This window comes from Apus apus, chromosome 12 (genome assembly GCF_020740795.1).
Source record: "Apus apus isolate bApuApu2 chromosome 12, bApuApu2.pri.cur, whole genome shotgun sequence".
Lineage (NCBI taxonomy): Eukaryota > Metazoa > Chordata > Aves > Apodiformes > Apodidae > Apus > Apus apus.
Genome location: NC_067293.1, coordinates 8029916 through 8055132, shown reverse-complemented (window position 1 = coordinate 8055132; position 25217 = coordinate 8029916). Strand labels below are relative to the sequence as shown.

Below are 25217 nucleotides of genomic sequence, written 5' to 3'. Positions count from 1 at the left end.
TCAAAAGACCTTTAGGATCGTTAAGTCCAACCCAGCACTGCCAAATCCACCACTAAACAATGTTGCAGGGGAGGTTTACGTGAGTAATGTCAGACAACAGGTCAAATTCCTGCTCACTACAGCTGAATTAAATCATGTCAGTCCACTTACTCAAACAAATTGGTTCAGATAAAGTGTGACAGAGTCATAAACAGTAACACAGAAGTTGCCTGCAAGAGGCTTCAATCTTCTGACACAGCAGAAGTACAAGGATAACATATAAGACATTTAATGTATTTCAGCAGTAAAGTGTTCCAGTAAAAAATGCAGTTGGGATGCAATGATCATTTTCAGTTTGGAACATGAACTTCCAGGGAAAATCTCACACAACTCCTGGTATCCCCAGTGAGGCTGCAATTGCAAACACCACCTATGTAACCAGTTTGCCCAGAGTGGGTCTGAGGTGTTCCTGTTCTCACAGTCATCGTATGCTGGTCAAATTACAAGCTTTTTTCCCCATTCAAAAGGAGCCTGTGATCTTATTTGTTGCCTGCTGAGCTGGTACCACAGAACCAAGGTGCTTATCTTAGTCACTGCTGCTTTTTGGTCAGTTCTGTGTTATCAAAAATCACACAGTTGTTCCTCCTCTAGAAGAATGACCCACACAGAAGTTTTGCTAACACATAATAATTTTGGAATCATAAATTGGTCAGGTTGGTAAAGATCTGCAAGACCACCCAGCAGAGGTACATAGGTATAAAGAAAACTCTTTTTAAAGCAATGGGTTAAATAAATAAAAAAAACAACACTTGCAAATGCACAAACAGATCTATCACAATTTTTCAGGAAACATTTTTTCCATCCAGGCTTAAATATATAAAAATTTAGCCAAATGAAAGGGTTCTTCCCAAGCTTGGAGTGCAAAGCTTTATGCAGAAACCATCACACTGCCTTGCCCATAGGTTGTCTTGCAGCTAAAAACTCCTGGGAAACCTGACAGGTTTTCTGCCTTGTACATGTGGTTGCCCTCCCAGCCACCCTGAATAGCAGTATGTTGAGGGAAGCTGTTGGGTCACTGAGAGAGAAAACAGTCCAAGTAATCCTCACCAAGACTAAACTGGGAAATGGAGCGCAGATCCTCCAGTCTGTCACTGCAGCTCTCCCTGCCTGCTGCCAAACAGCCAGTGTGAGCTGCCAGGGGCAGAGAAATTAGGATTCCCAGGTGAGTCTGAATGGGACACTCCCAATGAATGTGAGAGACCACAGAATCATGGAATGGTCTGTGTTGGAAGGGACCTTAAAGATCATCTACTTCCAACCTCCCTGCCATGTGCGGGGACATGTCCCACCAGAATAGGTTGCTCAAAGCCCATCTAACCTGGCCTTGAACACTTCCAGGGAGGGGGCAGCCACATATTTCCTGGGCAACTTGTTCCAGTGTCTCATCACCCTCACAGGAAAGAATTTCTTCCTAATATCTAATCTATATCTCCCCTCTTCCAATTTAAAGCCAGTACCCCCTGTTCTCTCACTCCAGACCCTTGTAAAAAGTCCCTTCCCTTCAGGTACTGGAAGGGCACTATAAGGTCTCCCCAGAGCCTTCTCTTCTCCAAGCTGAAAAACCTCAACTTTCTCAGCCTGTCTTCACAGGACGGGTGCTCCAGCCCTCTAATCACCTTCCTGGCCATCATCTGGACTTACTCCAACAGCTCCATGACGTCCTCTGTCAACACCAGACCTCAAGGCTCTAACAGCCATAAAAGAATTCACAGGCCCAAGCACACAGAGAAGCTTTTTGCATGATGCAGCAGGATGGTGAGCTACAAAAATTCACCTAGAAGACACTTAAGGACAAAATATTCTTAATTGGATTAAGCACTTCATGACTATATTTAGCTAAGTGCTTTTTGTCTTGTTATGAGCCAGAGCTAAATATAGTAACCAGTATACTTAAGAATAGTCTCATAAGGGTTGTATACACCCCTCAGCCAGATAAGGCACTTAGCCCTACTGACAGCAGTATGTCTGCACGTTAAGAGTATTTTAAATAGCTCCAGATAGAATCTCTTTGACCTTAACTGTATTATCCAGAGGAATCAAAATTTATTTATTGCCTCCTGAAAGTTCTCTCATGCAACACTTCGAGAGAAGGATTCCTGAACTCTAGGGGCAGGTAGAGAGAGGACACTGGTCAGTGCTGCTAGCACCATTTCTCACCTCCAGCTACTATAGGTGAGGATCAGCTTTGTCACAAAAGATTCACATCCATCATTGCTTAATGTCCTCTGTAAAGTGAAAAGACTTTTCTTCCCTTGCACAGGGGGCCTCAAAAAACACTCATAGCATTTTAAGGGCAACTTATATTTTAGTCTTCCCAAATATCACAGTACTTGAAGTTTGTTTCCAGGGTTACAGAAAGGGTAAAGTAGCATGACAGCCTTAACAAGACAAATGGACTTCTCAGACACAGAGCTGGTAGTGAAAGCACTGTTCCATGCTATCTGCAATATTCTGGCACACTTTTCACTGGAGAATGGGAGAGGGAGTTTTAAAAAATTATTTGTTTTGCAGAACTGTCTGACTTCAGGAGCTATCTAAAACTGCAAACTTTTGGCTAAAGAAAATTGTTGGCTTGCTGCAAATCACCAAAATATTGACATCACCTTAGGGTAACTCTTAATGGAACATCACATTAGTAAGAATTATCCTCTAAAACCAACAATTCCTATGAATCCTTCATTATAGCATTAATATTAATTATTTGGTCATGTCTCTGATGGCAAAGCAAAGATTACTCTATGAGTGTAATGCTGCACATTTCTATGTGACCAGCAACAAATAAAGCTTTCATCAGTCACCTAAAAATGGTCCCTGAACCCAGCTCATTTGATTGCTTTTCCAAACTGTATTGCCTGAACCAATTTAAAATATTTCCTATGCATAAAAACTTTGTTGTGCTTTTACTTAAATTTTCATAAAATTTGGCTTTTGAGTAATGTAAGGCAGCAAAGGAGTCTTCAAACCTATGCTGTAGGAGATATTTTAATTATGGAAATGTGCTGTGCTAATAATTTCCACAGATTTTACATGCAATAAATTCAGCAGAGAGCCCTCAATTACAAGATGCAGCACTTTGTGGCAAAGTACAGTCATAAATAAGAGAGTTAATGTGTTCTGCAGCAATATGATGTGTATGTCAATATGCCAATGTTTCATTCTTCTTGAGGCAACAGGAGGGCACGGCTGTGGTTGACAGCTAAACAGCTGATTTAATTTTTAAAAGGCAGAATTTAACCTTTTCAGTAAAGTGCTACTGATTCAATTATAAGATGCTAATGGAAATGACATTTGAAAAAAAAATAAACAGTGCCCCCGAGTCTTTCTGGCAGTTCAGCACAGAAGGGATCACAGCCTCTGCCACCGCTCCTGCGCTGGGCACTCGCCCGTGGCACAGAGCAGGGAGAAAAGCCACAGCAGAAGCACTCACAGCCCTTCACTGCGAGGGTCTTTCTCTTAGGCTGAGCTGACTCGATGACAAACTTACAAACCTCTGGGACAAATGTTTCTGGACAGGCTTTGTCCCAGCTGTACTGCAGGCAGGCAATAGCAGGAGAAGCTGCTGCACCACGGCACAGCGCTGGAATGCAAAGGCTGGAACGGATGTGCCAGAGGAGCTGCACTTCTGCATTATTTGACCTGCTTACCTATTTTTTTTTTTTTTTCTGCTTACATTATAGCCTCTCCTTTCCTTGCCACAGAATCACAGAATCGCAGAATGGTTTGGGTTGGAAGGGACCTGAAATATCGTCTAGATCGTACCCCCCTTGACATGGGAAGGGACATATCCCACTAGACCAGGTTGCCCAAGCCCCATCCAACCTGCCCTTGAATATTTCCACAGATGGGGCACCCACAGCCTCCCTGGGTGACCTATTCCAGTGTCTCACCAGCCTCACAGTAAAGAATTTCTTCCTAGTATCTAGTCTAAAACTACCCTCCTCCCATGCCTTGCCTGCTGTTGTTTTTCACTCTTTGCTGCTCTTCTTTCACTTAACCCCCTCACTCAGCATCCACTGGTTTGCAGTTCAGAGAAATGGATCTTTCTTTATTGTGATTTCTCTCCATCTTGTTATTTCTTATGTCATCTGCCTTCATCTCTCCATTGCTTTTTCTTCTCAGTTTTCTTCACCCGCCTCATCTCAAAACAAAACAAACCCCACGTGATAACAATCACAGTGCTGATGATCAACTAGACATTTAACTGTGGGAACGCTTGGCTTGCCCAGGTCTGAGGCAGGAACAACTGCCAATTCTGTTTAGGGACACACTGCCTTAGGGATGATGCTGGTGGGTATCAGATGGGTGTCTTCAACCTGGCTGGCTCCCACACCACCTCAGTCTGGGTCCAGGAGCACTGGTTCCTGTCCTGCCTGGGAGCTCCTAATTCCTAATTCCTCTTTGGAGGAACTGGGATCCCCCTTGGCTCAATGGTAGAGCTACACAACTCCATCCTTTATGGAAACACCTCCTGCACCTCCCGTGCAGGAGGGCAGAGAAGGGCCCAGCATTGCTCTCACCAGGGGCAGATGACACATGTGGCAGGGTGACCTGCCAGGACTGAACCTGTCTTTTCACACAGCACCCTTGTTTACTGAAACGTGGGTAACGGGGATGAATCGGTAAGGGAACCAAATATTCTGTCCTCTTTTGTTAACCTGTCAGAAGGGGACTTTCTGTGCCACTGTTGTAACTATTGCATCTCAAGGCACTCACTTCTCTACAGCATACCCTCCCCTGGTTTATTGAGCTCTAAATTTAGCTTGTTACCTGTGACAGATTTATAACTACATTCATTATAGCAGTAACAGCTTCAGACAGAAGCTAAGAGGTGCCCAAAGAAAATGGATTATACAAAACAATTACACCATAAAAAAGGCTGTATCAGAACACTGTGATTCAGCACAGAAACGAAATGAAAGATACAGGGAGGAACAATGGTCGTGTGGTTGGGATTTTGTTTGTTTCTTTTTAACCAGGATATACCATTTTCTGACAACAAAAAAAACAACAGATACTTAAAAAGAAAATATGATTACAGGAACATTTTGTTCTCTAGGATTTTTGTCAGATCCTGGAGAAAACAGCTGGCTAAGTTTGTTCTGTTCCAGCAAATTACTGAACCTTGCAGGTACAAGATACCACATTGTAGAATATGATTTAAAATGTCTCCAGGGTTTCTGTAACAAGAAGGGCATGCAGTTAATTAATTCTATCAATTTGTCTAATAGCCCCTTAAAATTCTCAAAACATTGCAAATGGCAGAGCTGCTGATTCACAGCCCTAAGTAGCATAAAACTATACTTTGACTGGCATAAGCAGGGTATGATAAAAATGCATATATGCATAAATGCAAATAATATCTCTTGTGCAGCCTTGGATGAATGCTTGTGTTTAATTGTAGCTGCTCAGTTACAACAGCAAAGGTGAATGTGTGTTGTGGTATGAAAGGTTGATATCTAACCTGTAAGCAATTTGTTAACACACCTGACTCCATCAGGCACAGAGCCAAATAATCCTCAAACAATAAAGTAGTTTTCTCTCATGTAAGATGGGAGAAAAGGCAGTTGTCTGTAGTTACTCCTTCAGCAGAAACTGAGATGTGTGTTTTCATGAGACTATTTCCAGGAACGGCACATAAAGCAGAAGAGAAGGCAGCAACATTGAAATCTAGCAGTCAGAAGACTCTTGAACAGAATGTTCTCAAAAATTGCAGCAAATACAGATGCTCTTAAAGCTCTGCTTCAGCTTAGGGCTGATACTGATCGTGCAAATGCATGTGTGTGGGTGGGTGCATAGACACACATGTAATGAACACATATATTACTTCAGAGCAATTTGCAAAAAAAATACTGAGAGCAATTTCTCCCAAGGAAAGCAGTGGTGACATTCAGGATGACTCCTGCACTGCTCACCTCCTGGCCTTGGAAGCTAAGTAACCATTCCTGCTGGGCTCATGCAAAGGGAAGGTGCACAGAGCTTCTTCTCTTGTGACTCAGGACACTTTTTATCATATTCACTTATCTGGCAAATCACAAAAGACAGCTGAGGGGTGTGTGGGAAGGGTACCCCAGTAAGTTGCAGGAATGTAAAGTGTGGCATAACAAGCTAAAAAAAGCCCCAGAGTTATTGATTCTACAGCTTAAACAAGACAGACAATATCTGACTGGAAACACACTGCTGAAATTGTGGCTAACTTCAGGTTTCATTCAGAATAGTTTCAATCTTATCAGAGCAAAGCAGCTAGGAACATTTTAAAAATAAACCAACACACTCTGCTAACTCGACAGCATTGGTTTCCACACCTCGCTGCCCGTGAAGGGGGTGCTGGGCACCCCGGCACCGCCTGCTCCATTTTCAGGGATCACCAGCTGGAGCTTCTCACTGGGAGGTGCTGTGCCTTTCTCCCACCAAGGGGACACAGTTTGCATCAACTGTATGTGTGGCATCAAGTGAGGTCATTGGGTCCTTTTTCAGTTTTAAATTTTGTTTGGCAACTCTATAGATAATAGGACAAACACATCAGAGCTGTCTTTTTGGACGTGTTACCCTGAAATCCTTCTTGTAATTCCTTTTTTATTTATTATGGGTGAAACTCATCCCAAGCAGACAGCTACATAAAGTCTATGTGTCATTAAACTCCCTGCTTTTATGCCTTGTGCGTCCTCTGTGCCCAGAATAAATGTAATCTTTAGACAACAAAGAAAAGCAGCTAATTAAACTAAATAACTTCTCCTCCACTTTTCTCAGCAAGAGAACATCTCCAGCAACTACCAGTTCATTGAAAGAGGCAATAGTAGCGTTCCTGTCTTAGCTGTTCTCTTCTTCTCCAAAAAACAATACATTTTTTACTTTATTTCTACTTTGCCTTTCTCAGTCTTGTATCTAAAATGCATTTCAGATGCTTGGGGAAGGTGCAGATGAGGAGATGAGCACTTGTGCTTAGTGTTTGCTCGTGCTGGAGGTTGAGCATAAAGCCCAAGGCTGCTTCCCTCACACAGAAAAAGCAGGGGCCTTCAAACGGGTCAGGAATGGGTCCCAGGTGGTTTTAGGACCACACTTCCAGAGAGCTGTGCTTTGACTATGACTTGGCTTCCGTCCATCTGCTCACAGGTTGCAGGATCAGCAGATGGTGGGAGCTATTTGTGGACTGGAGAATTTTCTTTCAAACTTGAACATCTTCTGTCTGTGTTCAGTACTCCTCTGGCCATTGTCCTATAAATGTGCCTCAGCTCACTTCAAAGCCCAGTAGCAACCACAGTCTAGCTTGGAGTCAGGAGGTACCTGTGAAAGTGATATACACTCCTATCAGCCATGAAAGCAAGAAGATTTTACCAGCTCCCTAGCCCATTTAAGGAAAGGGCTTGATACTATCAGGACTTTTCCACTCCATGACCAGATGTTAACACAGTTGATCCACACCTGCACAGTAAGCCTGTCCCTTTCTGGCACACACAGACTCACGGTAAGTCACACAAACCAGAGCCTTCCAGAAGCACACGACTTGCTAGAACCATACTTTTCCGTAAGTTTTCAGATGAGACTAAGTTGGGTGGGAGTGTTGAGCTGCTTGAAGGAAGGAAGGCTCTGCAGAGGGATCTAGATAGGCTGGATTAATGGGCCAAGACCAATGGCATGAGATTCACTAAGGCCAAATGTTGGGTCCTGCACTTTGGCCACAACAACCCCCAGCAGCACTACAGGCTTGGGGAGGAGTGGCTGGAGAGCTGCCTAGCAGAGAGGGACCTGGGGGTGTTGATTGGCAGCTGGCTGAACGTGAGCCAGCAGTGTGCCCAGGTGGCCAAGAAGGCCACCACCACCCTGGCCTGCATCAGGAGCAGTGTGACCAGCAGGACCAAGGAGGTGATCTTACCCCTCTACTTGGCCGTGGTGAGGCCACACCTTAAGAGCTGAGTGCAGTTTTGGGCACCATAGCATAGGAAGGACATTGAGGTGCTGGAGAGGGTGCAGAGAAGGGCAACTAGGCTGATGAGGGGTCTGGAGAACAGATCTTACAAGGAGAGACTAAAGGAGCTGGGGCTGTTCAGCCTGGAGAAGATGAGGCTGAGGGGAGACCTCATTGCTCTCTACAACTACCTGAAAGGAGGTTGTAGTGAGGTGAGTGTTGGCCTCTTCTCCCTGGTGATCAGCGATAGGACAAGAGGAAATGAGGTCAAGCTGTGCCAGGGGAGGTTCTGATTGGAAATTAGGAAGAATTTCTTCACTGAAAGAGTGGTGAGGCCTTGGAACAGGCTGCCCAGGGAGGTGGTGGAGGCACCGTCCCTGGAGGTGTTCAAAAAAAGGGGTAGAAGTGGTGCTTCAGGATATGGTTTAGTGGTCATGGGGTGTAGGGCTGACAGTTGGACTTGGTGACCTTCAAGGTCTTTTCCAACCTTAATGATTCCATGACACTGCCCTGTCTGCACTCAATGCTGGATCCCCTCTCCAAGAAGCAGCAACTCAGCTGCTCTGCTGCACTGTGGGATGGCAGCTGGATGCTGAACAGTCTGTAGAGAGCCAGCTCTCCTCGGCTCTGTCACTTCTGCACTTCCTTAGATCTGCTTGGTCCTCTACAGGGTCTAAGAAGCCCTTTGGCTGGTAAAGTGGGAGGTCTGGGAAGTCTGGTTCTTGTTCAGTCTCCTTTGATTTCTGCTGAACAACATCTACTTTCTGATGCTTTGCAAGCAGCTGGCTGCCATTCTTTCTCTCCTCGAATGCTTTTACATCAGGAAGTCCCAGCACACTCCATAAACACAGTTGTATCCCAGTTGTACAAGTGAGGAAACAGCCAACATTTTACTTGTCTTACTTTATGAGTGTCCCAGTTTTGGGAAGCTGAATTTGAAACAGTAGATGCAATTACAGCCTAATTTTCAGTAACGCTCAAACCCAGCATAAGTACCTACAAGTATTGCACATTTTGGAAAAGCTCGACCTAAATCATTGACCCAAGCTCAAGCAGCAGAGTTAAGAAGTGAATCCAGATGTCCTGATGATTAACTCTGTCTATTGGCATTCAGTCAAGTCTTCCTTCCTAAAATAAGCTTCCTGAAGCATCAGACTACAGTCTTAGAACTCCCTTAAGCATGCAGCACTGGTAAGAACTGATTTTCAAACGAAGGAAGGGGAAAAATCCCAGTTCATCGTATTTTCCTCTAGTGATCAATGACTGAGCAATGAAAGGGCAGCTCAGAGTCATTTGATCTCAAACTTTGTTCTATAAATTAAAAAAAGGAAGATTCTTCTCCCTTTTCAAACAGCATGAAGAAAAGATGTTCTGCCTCAGTAATCCTAGACCTGAGTAATTTAATCTGCCCTCTGTTGCAATCTGTTTCCCATGTGTATAACCAGCCTGGAATTTCTGGAACTCAATACATAAGGAAGCTATTCAAAAAAAGGAAATACTACAGCAAAAGGATTAGAGATAGTTCTGAACCAGACTGCTAGCCTCCCTGTACCAGAGGAGAATTCAGCTCCTGATCCAGAGTTCAACTTCTTGACTTCAGCCCAAATCTCCAACCCAACAACTTCCAAAAAGATGGAACATCCCAGAACCAGCCTACCTCTCCCTTCTGGTTCAGAGACAGAAGGAATGAAAGGACAGGTTGAGGAGAGCTGCAGTGGCATGGCAGCGGGGCTGCCACAGCACTGCCTGAACAGATAAACTGCCCCATGGCACGGAACAGACTCTTTCAGCTGGGAGGGATCTACAATGATCACCTGGGCCAGCTGCCTGATGACTTCAGGGATGACCAAAAATTAAAGCATGTTGTTAAGGGCACTGTCAAAATGCCTTTTAAACACTGACAGGCTTGGGACATTGACCACCTCTCTAGGAAGCTTGTTTCTCGAAAAAGAAATGCTTCCTAGTGTCCAGTCTATGTAACAGACCTGTGAGGGAATTATAAAGAGCTTTAATAGCTAAAATTCAAACTCTCCTATGCAAGCTTACTTGGAGTTTTAGCTACTTATCCATTAAATGAATATCAAAGGATTCACTGCAGCTGAGCCACCTGACCTCATTTTACATCTCTGGCTTCACACGTCTAAGTCCAAGAGTAAGAAACTTCTTTACTCTCTTGGTGCGTTTAATTCTGGAGCATTCCAGGTATAATGTGCACATAAGTCAAAAGGAATTTAAACAAAGCCCTTACATATCAAAATTTGTCTTATCTTCATTTGTCTGCGAGAATTTCAGCTGCTTCCCTTAAATGATCTGCTCACATCTGCTCTCCAGCTGAGCCATGTTCATGCCCCACTGACCTCACCGCTGCCACCTCTGTAATCTTGCAGCTGACAATACCCAGCAACACACCCTGTAAGTGTTGAGACGGTTTCAAGAAAGAGGAGGTAGAAAAGAATCAGCCTTTATATAACAGGGAAAAGAAGGACTTGAGAGAAAAAACATTGTTTGACCAAGGTGAGTCATGGGAGCCGCAGGCCTGAAGTGCCCTGGCCCAGCTCCCCCCGGGCAATGGAAACCAGAGGCCTCAGCACCTTGCAGGATTAGGCTCCACAACAGCAGCTGGCAGATTTTGTTCTGATAGAGAGCACAGCAGCATCGTTCACACTCGTTTGATTCTATTTGCTGCTGTTCCTATTCAAACTCAGCTAATCCGTTCAAGTTATTTCTTGGCCTCGACCTTAAGCTGGGTAAGTAAACACCTTTCATAAGGTCTGAGTCCACTTGTTTTAAGTGTATGATTAAGGGCTAGATTGGAGCATTGTTGGGAGAAAATTCACCTCATTACTCAGAATTTCCAAAATCACTCCCAGTTGTCTTAAAATGGCACTTTTCCACACAATGATTTACTTCCTGCATTGCAAATATGTAATATGGTGGCAAAGGGTCCCAAACACTAAAATATGCATTTGTGTTTTAGCTGCCCTAAAGAACAGCTCTTTGAGCTGAGAATAGCTCCTAATGGCACCAGTTACGTGGCTACCAGACCTTCCCCACAGATGTCTCTTCTTGTTTACTGTGAAGAAGACAGATGATAAACAGTCAGTAAATGCATTTTGGATAGAGTCATGCTCATTTGTAGTATTTGCATTAAGTAGCACTAGAAGACTTACGCACCAGAAAATATGTTGATCCAAGTGTAATTCCATTGATATTACACCAAGGATGGATTTGAACTACTGGAACTTACAATTTTTTTTTCAACAAGAATTGCTGCCACTTACTGGCATTGTTAATAATAATATAATTTTTAACTTCACATTCAATATTCTCTTTTGCACTGTCTTGCCCAAATCACTTCTCAGCTAGCTCCTCAAAAGATGGTTATTTGTTTTGAAAGCTTCAGGAATAAAAGAATAGTTAAAGAATTAACTGCAATCACATTCATCCTTCTGCACAGTACTGCTGATATGCACTAGAAATCTAATGAGAAAGCAAAAGTTTCCTTCAGGAGGAAAAAAAGAGAAGATAAACATCTACAGATCTCTCTCTCTCTCATTACTTTATCTTCTTTAGAATGCAAATATGTCAGTCACTGGAACACTTCTATACTAGGTCATTATTGTTACACATATTCTGCACGAAGACCTAAGGCCTCATTCTGTTGTAACAAGATAAGATATTCACACACATCCTTTTTTCCCCTTGTAGTTTATTTGCATGGCTGGCTGGATAATCAGCCGTAATAACAAAATATGACTCAGCGCGACTGAATGTCCACTTTGCTTTGGGGATTCTCTTGGAGGTTTTTTCTTAACTATTTAAGACTGGAAAAGATGTGTCCCTCCCAGATAACGTTCATGGGGGGAAAAAAAAAAAAAAAGGGATTTGAATAAACACAGAAACTCAGGGGAAAGGGAACAAATCAAACAGCAATATTTCTGCTGTGGTGCCCTCCAAGAGGCTCTGGTCTCTTTGGCCAGTGTGCCATCATATGGGACATGTGGGTTTGTCTGGACATCTATGGATCACAGTTGTTCAAGCATGCAGAATCTTTTAAAATATGTTTTATTTCAGACCTGCAATGGTCCAGTACTAAGAATCCTCCTGGTATGAGTCAGAACCAAATCTCCAAAACAACCAGTAAATTCAATACACAGGCCCATCTCTCTCAAAGGATAACTCTCCTCTACTAAGCAGTAATGGCAGCAGTGATGGACACTGCCATCCTGCCAGGCAATCCTGGCTGCACGGGTGTGCTTGACAAGGACAGTGGATCTGTGGGCCCTGGTTTGCAAGCAAGAGGCTGGGCCAGCTGAAAAGGCTGCAGTGTGAGATCTCACCTGGGACAGAGTGAAAAGAGAATTGAAGAGCTTGACTCTTAGATCCTTTGGCACTTGCCTCTTTCTTTAACCACCTGTGCAATTCTTGGGTGCACACAGTGGGATTTATTTATGCTTTCCAGAGTTAGGATAAATAAAAATTTATTACCTTGGGCTTTCCTGACCAAAGCACCTTAAAGAGCATATCCATATACTAACAATGTCCATAATGTATTTAACATAACAAAATTAGATTGGCCAAGCAAATACACATTAAAACCAGCTGATGGAAAGAATCATACTGACAAGTACATGTAAAAAAAAACACATGGGTAAAAAGGGAGCTTGTTTCTGTGATAATATGACTACATAATACCACCAAGGCCAGTGAGATCCCTGACAATCTACGCAGGAGCATGAAGCCAGCAGCAAAAGTTAAAATTGCCCATGACCTTCAGCTGGCAGTCACAGTTTCCTCAGAATTTCATGCCATGTTTGAGAGGCAAATATCATCTGTGCTCCCCACCTCTTTCTTTCATGCACTGCTTTTGTGCATGTCCCCTAAAAATCACAAGCAAACTATACAACAGTTTAGCCAAAACTCAAGCAGGGCAAACATTCAATCAGGAAGAGAGAAAAGAAACTCTCTCTTTCTTTTTCTTCCCTCTCATCAGCCCTTCTGCAAAATATCACTAGTAACATTCCTAGCTACATCACTGAAACTAGTATCACACCCACGCTGATTCGACATTGAAGTTTCTTCCAACTTAATTCAGTTCGATTTTCAACAAGTGAGAAGTGCAAAACAAATGAGAAATTTAAACCATGTCCTTAATTACTGCTGATATACATAGCCAATGCTGCAAGGAGCCAGCAGCGTTATCGCGTGGCAATGGCAGGGCAGGGGCACCGGGCACCTAGTCCTGGTTCAGCTCCCACCCAAAGACTGTGCTCACCACCAAAGCTCAGGAGCAGGTGGGCAGGGGCAACACTGAGGCCGAGGATGGACATGTTGGTGCTCTATTTGTCGTCTTCCTACTGAGGCCAAAACTGATCATGTCCCAGTGGTAACACCTGGAGCTTTGCACTCATCCTGTGGGCAAAGGCTGGCTGTGTTTAGGAGGGGGTGCATGCTTGGCTCTCTTCAAAGTGAGCCCCTGGTTATGATCAGTGCTGTCACAAAAAGTACCTAAGCTGCTTTCTCCTATACTACAGTTTAAATGAATAAGAAATCAAGTACAGTACCATAAAATGCTTCTCTTCAGCCTCAGAAGCTTGTTTACAATCACTGTAGTAGCTGAACTGCTGAATGAAATATTTACAACTATTCATGCAATCAGCCTCATTTTCCTAAAGAAATAACTGATTAGGTATCTCACATCTGTTCCCAACAATGATTTAAGCCCGTACTGATCCCTATCTAGACCTGACATGAATGTTAATGTTTTAGAAACAGTCACTCTTAATAGGAGGGTGGTGACAGGCTACCTGGGTCTGGTGGCAACTGACTGCAACTGGGAAGGTCTGTATCTACAGGTGAAGGATGACACAATCAGCCCACAATTTTCTCTAACCTTATGACCTAGGGCTTAGGAAGCCTGGCAGGAGATAGAAGTTACAGCAGACCTTGATGCAGAATCATCTGAGAATTATCTTCCTACCCCTGCCAAAAGTTTTTAATATCTCTCAGACATTTGCTTTCAGCAATGTTTCCCCATCAGGGCTCTTTGAAGCTGCTGCAAGTGTTGCAAGGCTGGGAGGAAAATCAGCTGCTCGTAAAACTGATTGAGATGATTCCCTAAAAAACCCACAACGTTCATGTCAGGAAAGACACAAACAAACATTTCCACATTTTTGCTTAAAAAATAGCTGATTTATGGGTAAACGTTCAGTGTCAATGCACTGTTGGAAACAGAGAGAGAAATCTAACATTTAGTTAACCTGATTTAATTCACCCAGCTGTCATCTTTTCCACAAGAAACTTATCACAAGAACTTACAAAAAAGCAAGAAAAAGAAGTATTTATCACAATGGCTTCAAACTCCATGCTCTTCATATGAAGAGGAAGGGAGAAATCTTCATCCCTCTCAGGTCAACTGCAAAGCTCTTCAACATTGTGTCAAAGATGCCAATGACAAAAGAGATGATCTGTATTACTGCTCCTTCTGGACAGCTGCACCCGTTGAAATAACAGGGCTCCCTAAGTTCTGAAAACAGCAACTAGGTCAGAAAAAAAACCTTTGGGCAACACCTGCAATCACTACAAATCTTACTTCAAAGTCAAGAAATCAAATTAAAACCTACTGAAGAAAGTGAACATTTGCAAAGGACCTTGGAAAGCTGTAAATCAAATACAAATGAAGTCTATATAAGTGTCTGAAGAGTAATCTCTGGAACAGTTACAAATGCCTCATAAAAGTAGATTTCAAACACAATGCATTGAAGATTAAACTGAAAATTCATCTCTCTTAGGATTTCTATACATCATAAATGGGCATTATGCCTTCTATGTAAAGCAGCTCATTATCTGATTTATTCACTGATATCTCTTTTTATTGAAACAATTCAAACTGGACTATATTAGAAAATCCCAGAATAGTTTCCTTGTCACTGCAGCTTTCAAAATAAGATGATGATTTATAGTTATACATTTTTACTTACCATGCAATCAAATTCATGTTAATATAATACACTATCTCTAAGGACAAATTTAAAGAAAGATGCTATTCCAGCTGGATCACTTATTAACATTCATAGAATTTAAAAAAAAAAAAAAGAATAATCAAAACACAAAAGTTGTTCTTTGTATTAAGTCTTTTTCCATCCCTCAAAAAAAAACAGAGATTCTGCTCTAGTCATGACAGCCTACTGTCAACAAACTAATCAGTCTAACACTGTAGATCTTGATAGTTCTATTAGTTGTCTTTTTAACTATGAATATACCCAAGATAAGGAATTCAGCTCCAGAGTTGAAACATGTGCCTTGGAGAAGATGAAGTTCTGATCCAGCCTCATTTCTGGTTTCCAAATGGTTTAGTGGCAATTTTAGTCCATTGCATTTCTTCTCCCATTTTAGGCAAGAGATCTTTGCCCTTTTCAGATATACCAGGACTATTACAGAGCTATACAGGACTATTACAGAACCATAGACACTTCCATATTTAACAACCTCCTTCTGGGACCCTCTTCTTCCAAAATCTGAATTATTTCCAGAAAGTAAAAAAAACCAAACAAACAAACACACAAAAAACACCAAAACCAAAGCTGAGTTGTAGACAATTTTCCCACATAACAAAATTTTCAGCAAGGGTTCCTGAGTTGTGCAAACTTCCCCAAATAACAGACTTTTGCTCTAGGTCCGGTGAGACACAGATACCAGCAGGTCCTTCAGTTGAAGAGCCAAGTCCCAAAAGATGTGAAGATACCCCAGATAAGAAAGCAATCTGGCTTCACAGAAGCCCATGCTCCAGCAGAACCAGCAATGAGAATTGTCCATCCCAGGAGTGGCACACAAGGGCCAGGCTACACTCCCTCTGCAATTACACAGCTCCACATCACCACTGCCGTGTGGGAGGCTAAGCCCAGAGCCCAAGGAAAATAAAGTAACTCACATTTTCTCTGTTGACACATTGTCTCCACTAATGACAAGGCTCAGCCCTTTGCAATGAGCAAGATTAAACAGAAAATGTAGGTGTGAAGATCAGCACAAGGTTTGTTTTATTAATGCTTCTGACTGTGCCCCTTCCATTAAAAGCCTGTCCCAAAATGACGCCATTCCAACTCACCTATGTGAGAGAAAAAGCAAACTGTTGATATTAATCTTTAGTATATACATCAGTAGCAGAGTCAACAACCAAAGTCTTGCCTTTTTGCTGCACATGACTCACTTAACACACACGCTTAATACATCATTTCATAACATTTGATTTGAAACAGTTTGATCAGAGAAAATATTTTTCATTTACTGTAAATCGTGCCAGTGTACGTTGCACTCTGAGGCAGGACAAACAGGTTTATGGCCAAACTTCCTCAGCAAGGGGTGTAACCCTCCCCAGCTATTACAGCTTCTCTAATTGCTGCGTTTGCTGTGACAAGCTGACAGTGGCTCAGACACTCACCATCCACCTCTGTATGTAAAAACATATTTGCAGTTTGTGCAGTAGAGCCTCAAACAGCCTAAAGCCAAGGGCTGACTCCCAGGGACATTTCCTCTTTGGCTGATACTCCAGGAGAGGCCCTAACTGCACAGAAGCTGAGGAAGTTCAGCTTTGCCTTCATCAGGACCAGGGGTTCATCTTATCCCCTTCAGATAAAGCCCCTGTGTCTGCTTGAAAATCTTCCTGTAATGTTGCCATGTCTATGCAAGATAATTAATGGCAATGGGAGTTATTATCAGCTCATCTATTATCAATTTATTTCTCAAGAAAATGGTTTACTTAGCACATTGCTTGTGGTCAAAACTTTATTGTCCTGAAGAAATAAGCCAAGCTGTGCTGTGAGTTAAAAAACAAGATTAAAGTAAGCTGAGCCCAAAAGAGAACAAACAACCCTTATTAATGTCTTTTAAGCATGTGTGTATGCGTGTGTTTGTGGGCCGAACAGATGAAGCAAGAGAGGAGATTAGCATTTTAATGGATATTATTCCTGCCATTGCTACATACTTGAAAATCTTGCCTAAGCTTGGGCAGTTTGTAAACAAGAATAAACACACCCACAAATATCTTTGCATTTATCTATTCGTCAATCAATCAATTAATCTGCATATAGCTGTCATTCAACAAAGCACCTCACACAGACTTAGAGATTACCTATAGGTGAGGGGGAACACTAATCATTATGGGGAGATGGAGGCCCAGTGTCAGTGTCTGCTGTGTGGTGACACAGCTGTGAGAAGAGCAGGTCTGGCCCCTCTCCCTGCCCAGAGAAAGGGGCCCACAGCTACTGGTCAGCTGGGACATGCACTGTAACATCCCACACATTTCTATTTCATACTACAGGCCCCTGAAAAGCAGCCCTGGAGGAGTGAGGTCCTAGAATTCGATGGAGGGTGACATGCAGGGTGATATAGACACAGAATCACAGAACCGTTCTGGTTGGAAAAGACCTTTAAGATCATTGAGTCCAACCATTAGCCTAACTCTGCTGATCTAGTGCTAAACCATGTTCCTCAGCACCACATCTACACACCCTCTAAACACCTCCAGGGATTGTGATTCAACCACCTCCCTGAGCACCCTGTTCCAGTGTGTGATAATCCTTCTGGTGAAGAAGTTTCCTCTAATATCCAATCCAGTCCTCCCTTGACACAACTTGAGGCTGTTTCCTCTTGTTTTGTTGCTTGTTAGTAGGAAATACAAGGGAGTTAACTAGGGAGTCCTCCATGCCATGTGAGCAGCGGCTGGGGGGAAGACCAAGCCCTTTGCTCTCCCTGTCTGCTCAGGACCCCTGGGCATTAGGGATCCAGCAGGAGGGTGGCATACCTGTGCCCAGTCCACCTGCTCTGTGGAAGGCAGGTAGCACTACTGTTCAAGGCAGCTGTCGCCCAGTGCCACCTCTTCCATCACACCCAGAATATGTACATGATGAGCAAACCCTCCAGTGCTCATCTTCCACCACCACCACCAGGCTGCCATTTCCAGCTGCTCAGGTGTGTGCATCAGTCCTCCACAGTTAGAGCTCCAAGGTCTCTCCCTCCCAAGGAAAGACACACTTACAGTGTTCCCTGTGACGATGTTTAGCGAGTCTCCTGGTTACCATAGTGTTGTGCACTAAAGAAATGTCGACAAATTAATCAATTATACAATTGTGTTTGCCTAAGAACACAAGTCACAGTCAGGTGATTCAACACATTTCAAAAGCTCAGTGGAGTTTGGTTAACACACTTCCTCTTCTACCATCTCAATATTATCCCCCTTCTGTGCTGTCATTTTTCCATATTTCAGTCTCTCTTTACAGGCAGCTTACCAGGTATGTGATCTCTGCTTCAGGCTAAGTCAAGCTGTTTACTTGCTTGCTTGCCTGCTTGCTTTCTGTCAGGTTTTTTTATTTCCTTCTCTCTTTCTTGTAATAAGATGCACATTATACATTCAACTTTCCTATAACAGAACTGTGTTTTCAAAATTGTTAATCCGTTACTAATGGTCAACAATCACTTATTTCTTCTAGTGGTTATCCTGCCCAATTGACAGGATTTTTCTCCAACCAGCACTGGAGCAGGGCTGATTTTAAGTCCAGCTTTGCAACTTATTTTAGGAATATCAGGCAGTAATAGGAACAGTGGGGACACCAACTCCAGCACTCCAGCCTCAGAAAACACTACTCTTAATAGCACTTCACAACATCTCCTCAACCTGCCGAGATGCACCAGGAGCCCCAGAACACATCCTCACACCCTACTACAAATTTAAGATACATGTCAGAAGCACGAAAGATTAAACTGTGTTGTGACACAGAAAAGGGCAGGTGAAGATCACTCCCAGTACTGCATGTCCTTGTAACCACACAAAGTTCATTCAACAATGCTAGCAAGAGATCCCAGAAAATACACCATGAAGTACAATACAGTTACTGGCAACACAATCTGAAGGAAAAATGTCTCTCCAGCTCAAAATCTGATGAACAGGTTAAACCAGAGAGCATGCCAGAAAAATCTGCAGGCAATTGTGCTCCTCTAATGTTACAAGGAGTCTTAGCACTGCACACTTTAAATGTCTAGTGCTTAAGAGGAAGGTAAATATGAGGGTGCAATATTCAAACCTGCAGCAACAGGAAAAATTCTTTCTTGCATGGGGTTAATAGTACAAAGAAAACCAGGGCCATCCTCCTTTCAACCGTACATTAAAAATACAACTATACTGAAGACCAAAGGACTAACTCTGCAAACCTAATTTCCTATCTCCAGGAACTCTCTAATTTCAGTGTATAATCTCTTTCATAAGATTATCAAGATCTATCTCAAAACTACTCTAATTGAAAGACTATTACACAGCCTCAATCCTTAGGCAGGTAGAAGCTTTCTTCTAATTTCACATCCAAATTTATTCATGACCAACTTAGACAATTTGATCTTGTGCAGATGCTATCTTTTGACTTATTTTTTCTGCCTTCTTGCCATCTAGCCCCAGCTGAGTGTAAAAAGACCTACTGTAACCTGTCCCTTCACTTGTTCAACTATTCAGAGCTGAACAAATTAGGCTCTTTAACCTCACTTCATACAACAGTGGTCTCTTTGTGTAATCACATCTCCAGCCCTCCTACTGCTGTAATTCAATATTTTCTTGACTGGGATGTCCAGAGCTATGAAAAATCCCAACAGGCTACTCCATGAGCAATGGAAAGCACTTGTACTGATGCTCTGTTTGATGATCTGTAGAATGACAGTACCACACTTCCCCGAATCTCTTGTATTATTTCCCTTTGATATCCAAGGATGACATTGGTCTTCTCCTGACCAGCCAGTGCACCCATATCCCTCCCTTCTGTCATGGCTGATGGGCTCCTGGTTCACACTGGAAATTCTTGTTACTGGTCTCCACTCTTAAAACTTATCATGACTTTGCACTCAGCACTATTAAATGTCATTTTGTTCCTATCACTCCAATCAACAAAGTCATCTAAATTCCTTTCATATGATAATCTGGTCCTCCTCCATACTGACAATACCTCCCAACTTGCTGTCATCCTGTGCAGCTCCTGGGCACACACCCAAATCCTACCCACAGGTCAGAGCGTCTCCATTCAACAGGCACAAGCCTGGTCCCCAGGGACCAACAGCACTAATCTCTCTCCATCCTGATTACTTTCTCTGAATACCTCTCTCCATTCAGACAACTTTATTTGCATGCAACTGTTGTACCTTTTCCTTAGCCAGCTCCTTTTCCACCTTTCAAATCTGGTATTGAACCACCATCTTCATCTTAAGCAACAGAGTCCTGTGGGGCATCGTACCAAACGCTTGGCTTTAGATAAATTACATTCCTGCCTTACCCCACCTAAATAATCTGTTATACAAAAAAGATGTTAGATTAGACTAGCACAATCCATCTTTGATAAAATCTTGTTGTAATTCACTCTGCTTCCTCATTATTTCCATGTCTAATTATTCTTTCCTACAAAAAACGTCATGAGACACTGGGTACTGCTGCATTCAAACCAACAGGCCTATGGTTCCTTGCACCACTTTTTATTTTTTGACTGTACAGATACTCTGTGTACAGGACACAAATGCCTCTCCTGCAGCTGAGGAGCCATGAGAGAGCCTTGCTGCAAGCCACGCAAGCCTTGTGCCACTGCTCTCAGTATTCCAGGACTGGGATTATTGGCACTTCTTTATTTGTCTCACTAAGATATTTAAGTTTTGCTTGTTTTCTTTTTTTTTTTTTTTTCACTCTGCTATGAATAGCTTTCAGTCTGCAGATTTGTTACACTCTGTTCCAGATTCTACAGAAGGTTCTGCTTTCATGAGAAAGTTGTGTCATTATTTAGAGACATCAGTTCTCCTTTCAGTTTAGGCACTGCTAATTTCAGTTCTGTGTAAATTACTAAGTGCAGATTTTGGCTGAACCCAAATAAGTTCAATCAAACCAAAATAAGAACGTCCTTAGCAAGGTCACCTCAGGTTAATCAAATCACTTTTAAAATTGACTTAAACTAAATTGGTGTAATCTCCCCATGTAGACAAGGCCAAAGCCAATAAGGGAATTTGAAGTAGGTCAAAGTCTCTCATTAATTGTACACACCTTGATCACTTGATTGAACCTGGTGCTTCTCAGGCCAAGCAGAGGCACAGCCAGCAAGCCCAGCTATGCATAGGGCACTTGTTGAGGGCTCACCACCACCTCAGCCTCCCTTAAAACTGGGGTTCAAATGGAACTGGAATAATAATAAAGAGGTTTTTGCAGGGCTACGCACAAGGGTACAGTTTGGCACACAGGCCACAGGGCAAGAAGCTGCTCTGTACTGCATAGTCCTGCGTGCACCAAAAGTAGCAAAGAAAAGAGAAATAGGCTCAGACTGGGCAACAGAACAGGATAGAGACAGCAGAGCTGTGGCTGTGCTGATGGGCACAGAGTGGCTATAGCAGCAGGGCACTGTGGGGCACACTGAAAAGAGCCTTAGGGGAACAAAGTTTCATTCACATGAAAGAAGGGTGTTATCCAGGTTGTAACAATTAAATACAGTTTTTGTACCTGCCTGACTTCCAAAATAGAGATTTGGAACTAAGGGATGTATCATTTTAATAACACCAGCAAAGATTGGTCTGTACTATTTTTTTTTTATATAGGTTTTACTATTTTAAAACCATATTCTTCCACTAGAATCCATAATTGTTCTGGTACAACCCTGGATTTGGTTGTTCTGCTACAGGCACGTAGCTCATTCCCCCAGTTTTGAAGAAATGAGCTTATGTGGGCATTAAAATCTTTTTATCATTACATGTGAATCTTGGAAGGCTGCATCATTTAGGGCAAAACAACACAACTTCTGTGCATAGACAAGCCCTAGCTCCAAAATGTAAAGACATTCTACCAATTTTTTTGTTACTACTAATGAGCACAAGTCAAATTCAAAATCAGTATCTCTGAATGTAATGCTGATTCCAACACCATAAGACTTTAATTATGAACTACTCATTTCCTAATTTTAATCTTTAATCCTGAGCTGGTTTTGAGTACTTGTGTAAACCAGCAAAAAAACTTAGTACAGACATAGTCTGAGTGGCTACAACAGGAACCATCACACACCTTACTGCCAAATTTCACTGAAGGTTGTAGCTTATCAAAAAACTTTCAACCCAGTTTCACTTTTTCCTCTAGATTAAGTAACTCTACAGCTCTGAATGAACAGAATAAATCAGCAGTAAGCAACCCCTCCTAAAGTAATTTGCATTTTTCCTATTACATCTTCCAGACGGACGAATGCCTCTATTCCACACAAACTTCCACTTTTGGCTCAACTCCTGAGCCTCCTCTCCTCATTAGTGCCTGCTGCATTTGTCAGAACTTCTTCAGCCACCGAGACCCAAGTGCTCGTCAGAGGACATCAGTGCACAGAGGGCTCTGCTCCTCCACGGCGCATCACCGACACGTCGCTTTACTCTAATTAGCACATTAGGGGAAAATTACCTTTTTTTCTTTTTTTTAAAGAAAAAAACCCCACCGTTTCCAGAAAACAAACAAAAAAATCCGAATGTAATCTTTTCCTGGATAACTACGGTGAGGTGTTGCAGCCTAGGAAGTTTATAAAAACTACACCAAATCCCAAGCAAAACAGCACATGTTGCAGGACGTTCAGTTCAAAGGGAGTACACTGAATACTCCTGACATTATCTGCTGCTTAAAACAACATTCCTAGGACCTATGAGGACTGTCAAGCCACCGTGTCAAGACCATGAAGAGCTAGCTGTCTCTTTAAGGCAAGTTCTCATTTCCAGAGCTAGGGATTAGCGAGCAGCGATCCAGCAAAATAAGGACAAGGGAGCACCGTCATTCTGCCTAAAAACGAAGCGGCTCCCGACATTTCCCCCACCCATACACTGGAACGTCTCGTCCCATTAGTTAAAGAAGCACCACGACTTTCACTGCACACCACAAAATAAACTCGGGCTAATAAATAACCCTGCCCTCCCAGCCCATACTGCATCCTCGCCGGCGGGTAACGCATGGGGCATTTTAACAGCTCGGCTTTCAGGTACGTTATCTCCGCGGTTATTTCCTTGCTGAAGAAGACAACTTCGTTCAGGGATCAATGCTAATCGGCACTTCGGTGCTAGTTCTGCTCCCAAAAAGGGACTGCTGGGCTGGACTTCTCCAAAATTCGCTTAGGAGGGACCTGCTCTGCAGATGGCACAGGAGCCGCCTGCCTTTGGGGACTGTGGCATTTCGCAAAGGACGAGTGCTCTCTAAAGTGCGTATGACACCTCATTTATGAATCACGCAGGGCTCAGCTTTGAACTGTGCTTCCAGTGCAAGCTACCCAGAGCAATCAGTTTGCAATTTCTGCCATTGAGGACCAAGGCTTGGAGTTATCATTCACAAATCCACAGCTGAAACATATGAGAGACTTTCAAAGCCCCAGTAATTCCCTGCTTATAATGTAAACAATCTGTAAAACCAAATGGCACAACAACCCTACTGGGAGGAGTAACTTTTCAACCTGGATTTTAGACGCTATATTTAGGCGCAAGACTCAATTCAGAGGTTTTTCCTCACCGTGTTTTCAGAGAAATGCATTCCCAGAACGACAGCAATTCAAGACAGAATAAGAAAACTGTGCTCAGGCTCATTTCAGCCTCCAGCAAATGGGTGGTTCCGCACCCACAGCCGTGTTCCCCACCCCCTTCGAGCCCCAGCACCCCGCAGCTCTCAGCTGTGCTCAGTCCGGTGGCTATTCCCGAGCCGACCCGTCCCCCGGGGGTCGGGGCCACCTGCGGGGCCGGGGGGCTGGTACCGGTTGTCGGGATGCGGCTGCAGCACCGGGAGCCCCCTCCCCGCCACAACGGGAAACCCACCGAGCAGCCCGCGCTGCGTTCCCGTGCCCGTCCTGCCGACACACCGGGGTTTTTTGGGGGGTGAGGGAAAATCCGATAACTGCAGTTGAGGCTGCAAATTTTCCTCTCCAAAACTTAATTGGGAGCGTTCCGGAGGTGTAAAAGGAGAGCAGGGTGAAACGGCGAGGGCTCTTTCCCGGGGCACTCCCGCAGCTCGGCCCACCGCTCCCCGCGGTGAAGTGAGGAAGGGGAACCCTCCCCCGCACCCCCGGCCCCGCCGCGGGGGGGTACGTACCGTCCAGGGAGATGCGTGTCCTGCAGCTCTCAGTGCCATGCCCGGCCCCGGCGCGGTGCCCTCCCGCTGCCAGGGGTTAACGCCCGCCCCGGGGTCCCGCTGCCCGGCAGAGACATGGCATGAGCGCGGGCAGGGCTGGGGCGGGGAGGTGGGTGGGTGGGCGCAAGGTGGGTGCGGGCTGCCGGCGAGCTGCGGTGGGACTTGTGAAACTCGCCTCTTGCGGCGGCCGGTTGTGTAACGCGGCGGCGGCTGAGCCCGGCCCCCCGGCACTGCACAGGCGCGCTCCTCCCCGCTCCCCGCCGACACCGGCAGCCGCGGGCCAGCGGCAGCGCCGGCGCATCGACCCCCCTGCGGAGCGCGGGCAGGGAGCGAGGGGCCGCGGGCGGAGGGAACGCGCGCAGAACTGGCGCCGAAGGAAGGAGGAGGACGGGCAGGGCCAGCCCGGGACAGGGCAGGTCGCTCGGGGAGCGGCGGTGCCATCAAGCAGGAGGAGCCGGCCGAAAGTGGGTCAGAGCCCGGCCTCCCCACCGGGACCTGCACCGGCACTGGTGGGACCGGCAGCGAGGCGCGGAGCCCGGCCGGGACCCGCTGTGTTCTCCCTCCCTCCTTCCCCCCGGGCTTTGCCGGGCGCTCAGCGCAGGGCGCGGGGCAGCAGCACGGCCCGGGCTGCCCCCCCAGGATCCCGTAACTTTCCTCCCTTCCCCACGTTAGGCACCAGCTCCATGCTCGACACGAGCTGTGCTTTGAAGGCATTAGTCATCCCGCACCGTGAGTCACTGATTTAGCGTTTGCTACTTCCTTCCTCATTTATTTTTTTCCTTCCCTTTCTCCACCATAATTATTTCCCCTCGCTCCTTCCCCCCTTCCCACAACAACATCCGTGCCCAGCTCTAGGGATGCTGCGGGTTCCCTGATGGGGCCTCGGCAGCCCTGGGGAGCCAGAGGTGGGGCTGCTCCCAGCTAGTGCTGATTGCCAGGGATCTGCTATGTCCTTCTCCTCTCTCTGGAAGCTGTAAATACTAACAGCTGTACCACCAACACGGGTCTGCAGCCTCCTCCTTTCTCCTCTCAAGGTGCTCCCGGGAGGGGACGAGCACTCCCTGGGTCGCTGCAGTGGGAAATGCACATTTTATGCTGCAGTTGGGGTGACCTGGGGGAACACAGGCCTGGGGG

General features: G+C 44.5%; 1 protein-coding gene across 2 annotated transcripts in view; it reads right to left on the bottom strand.

The window, feature by feature from the left end:
* Nucleotides 1–24156, bottom strand: part of PASD1 (PAS domain containing repressor 1) — a 51468-nt gene extending 27312 nt beyond the window's left edge. For both annotated transcript variants that reach the window (XM_051630125.1, XM_051630126.1), the window contains exon 1: nucleotides 24045–24156. The gene's annotated coding sequence lies outside the window, so the exon portion shown is untranslated. The remainder of the gene's footprint in view (nucleotides 1–24044) is intronic.
* Nucleotides 24157–25217: the final 1061 nt, after the last annotated feature.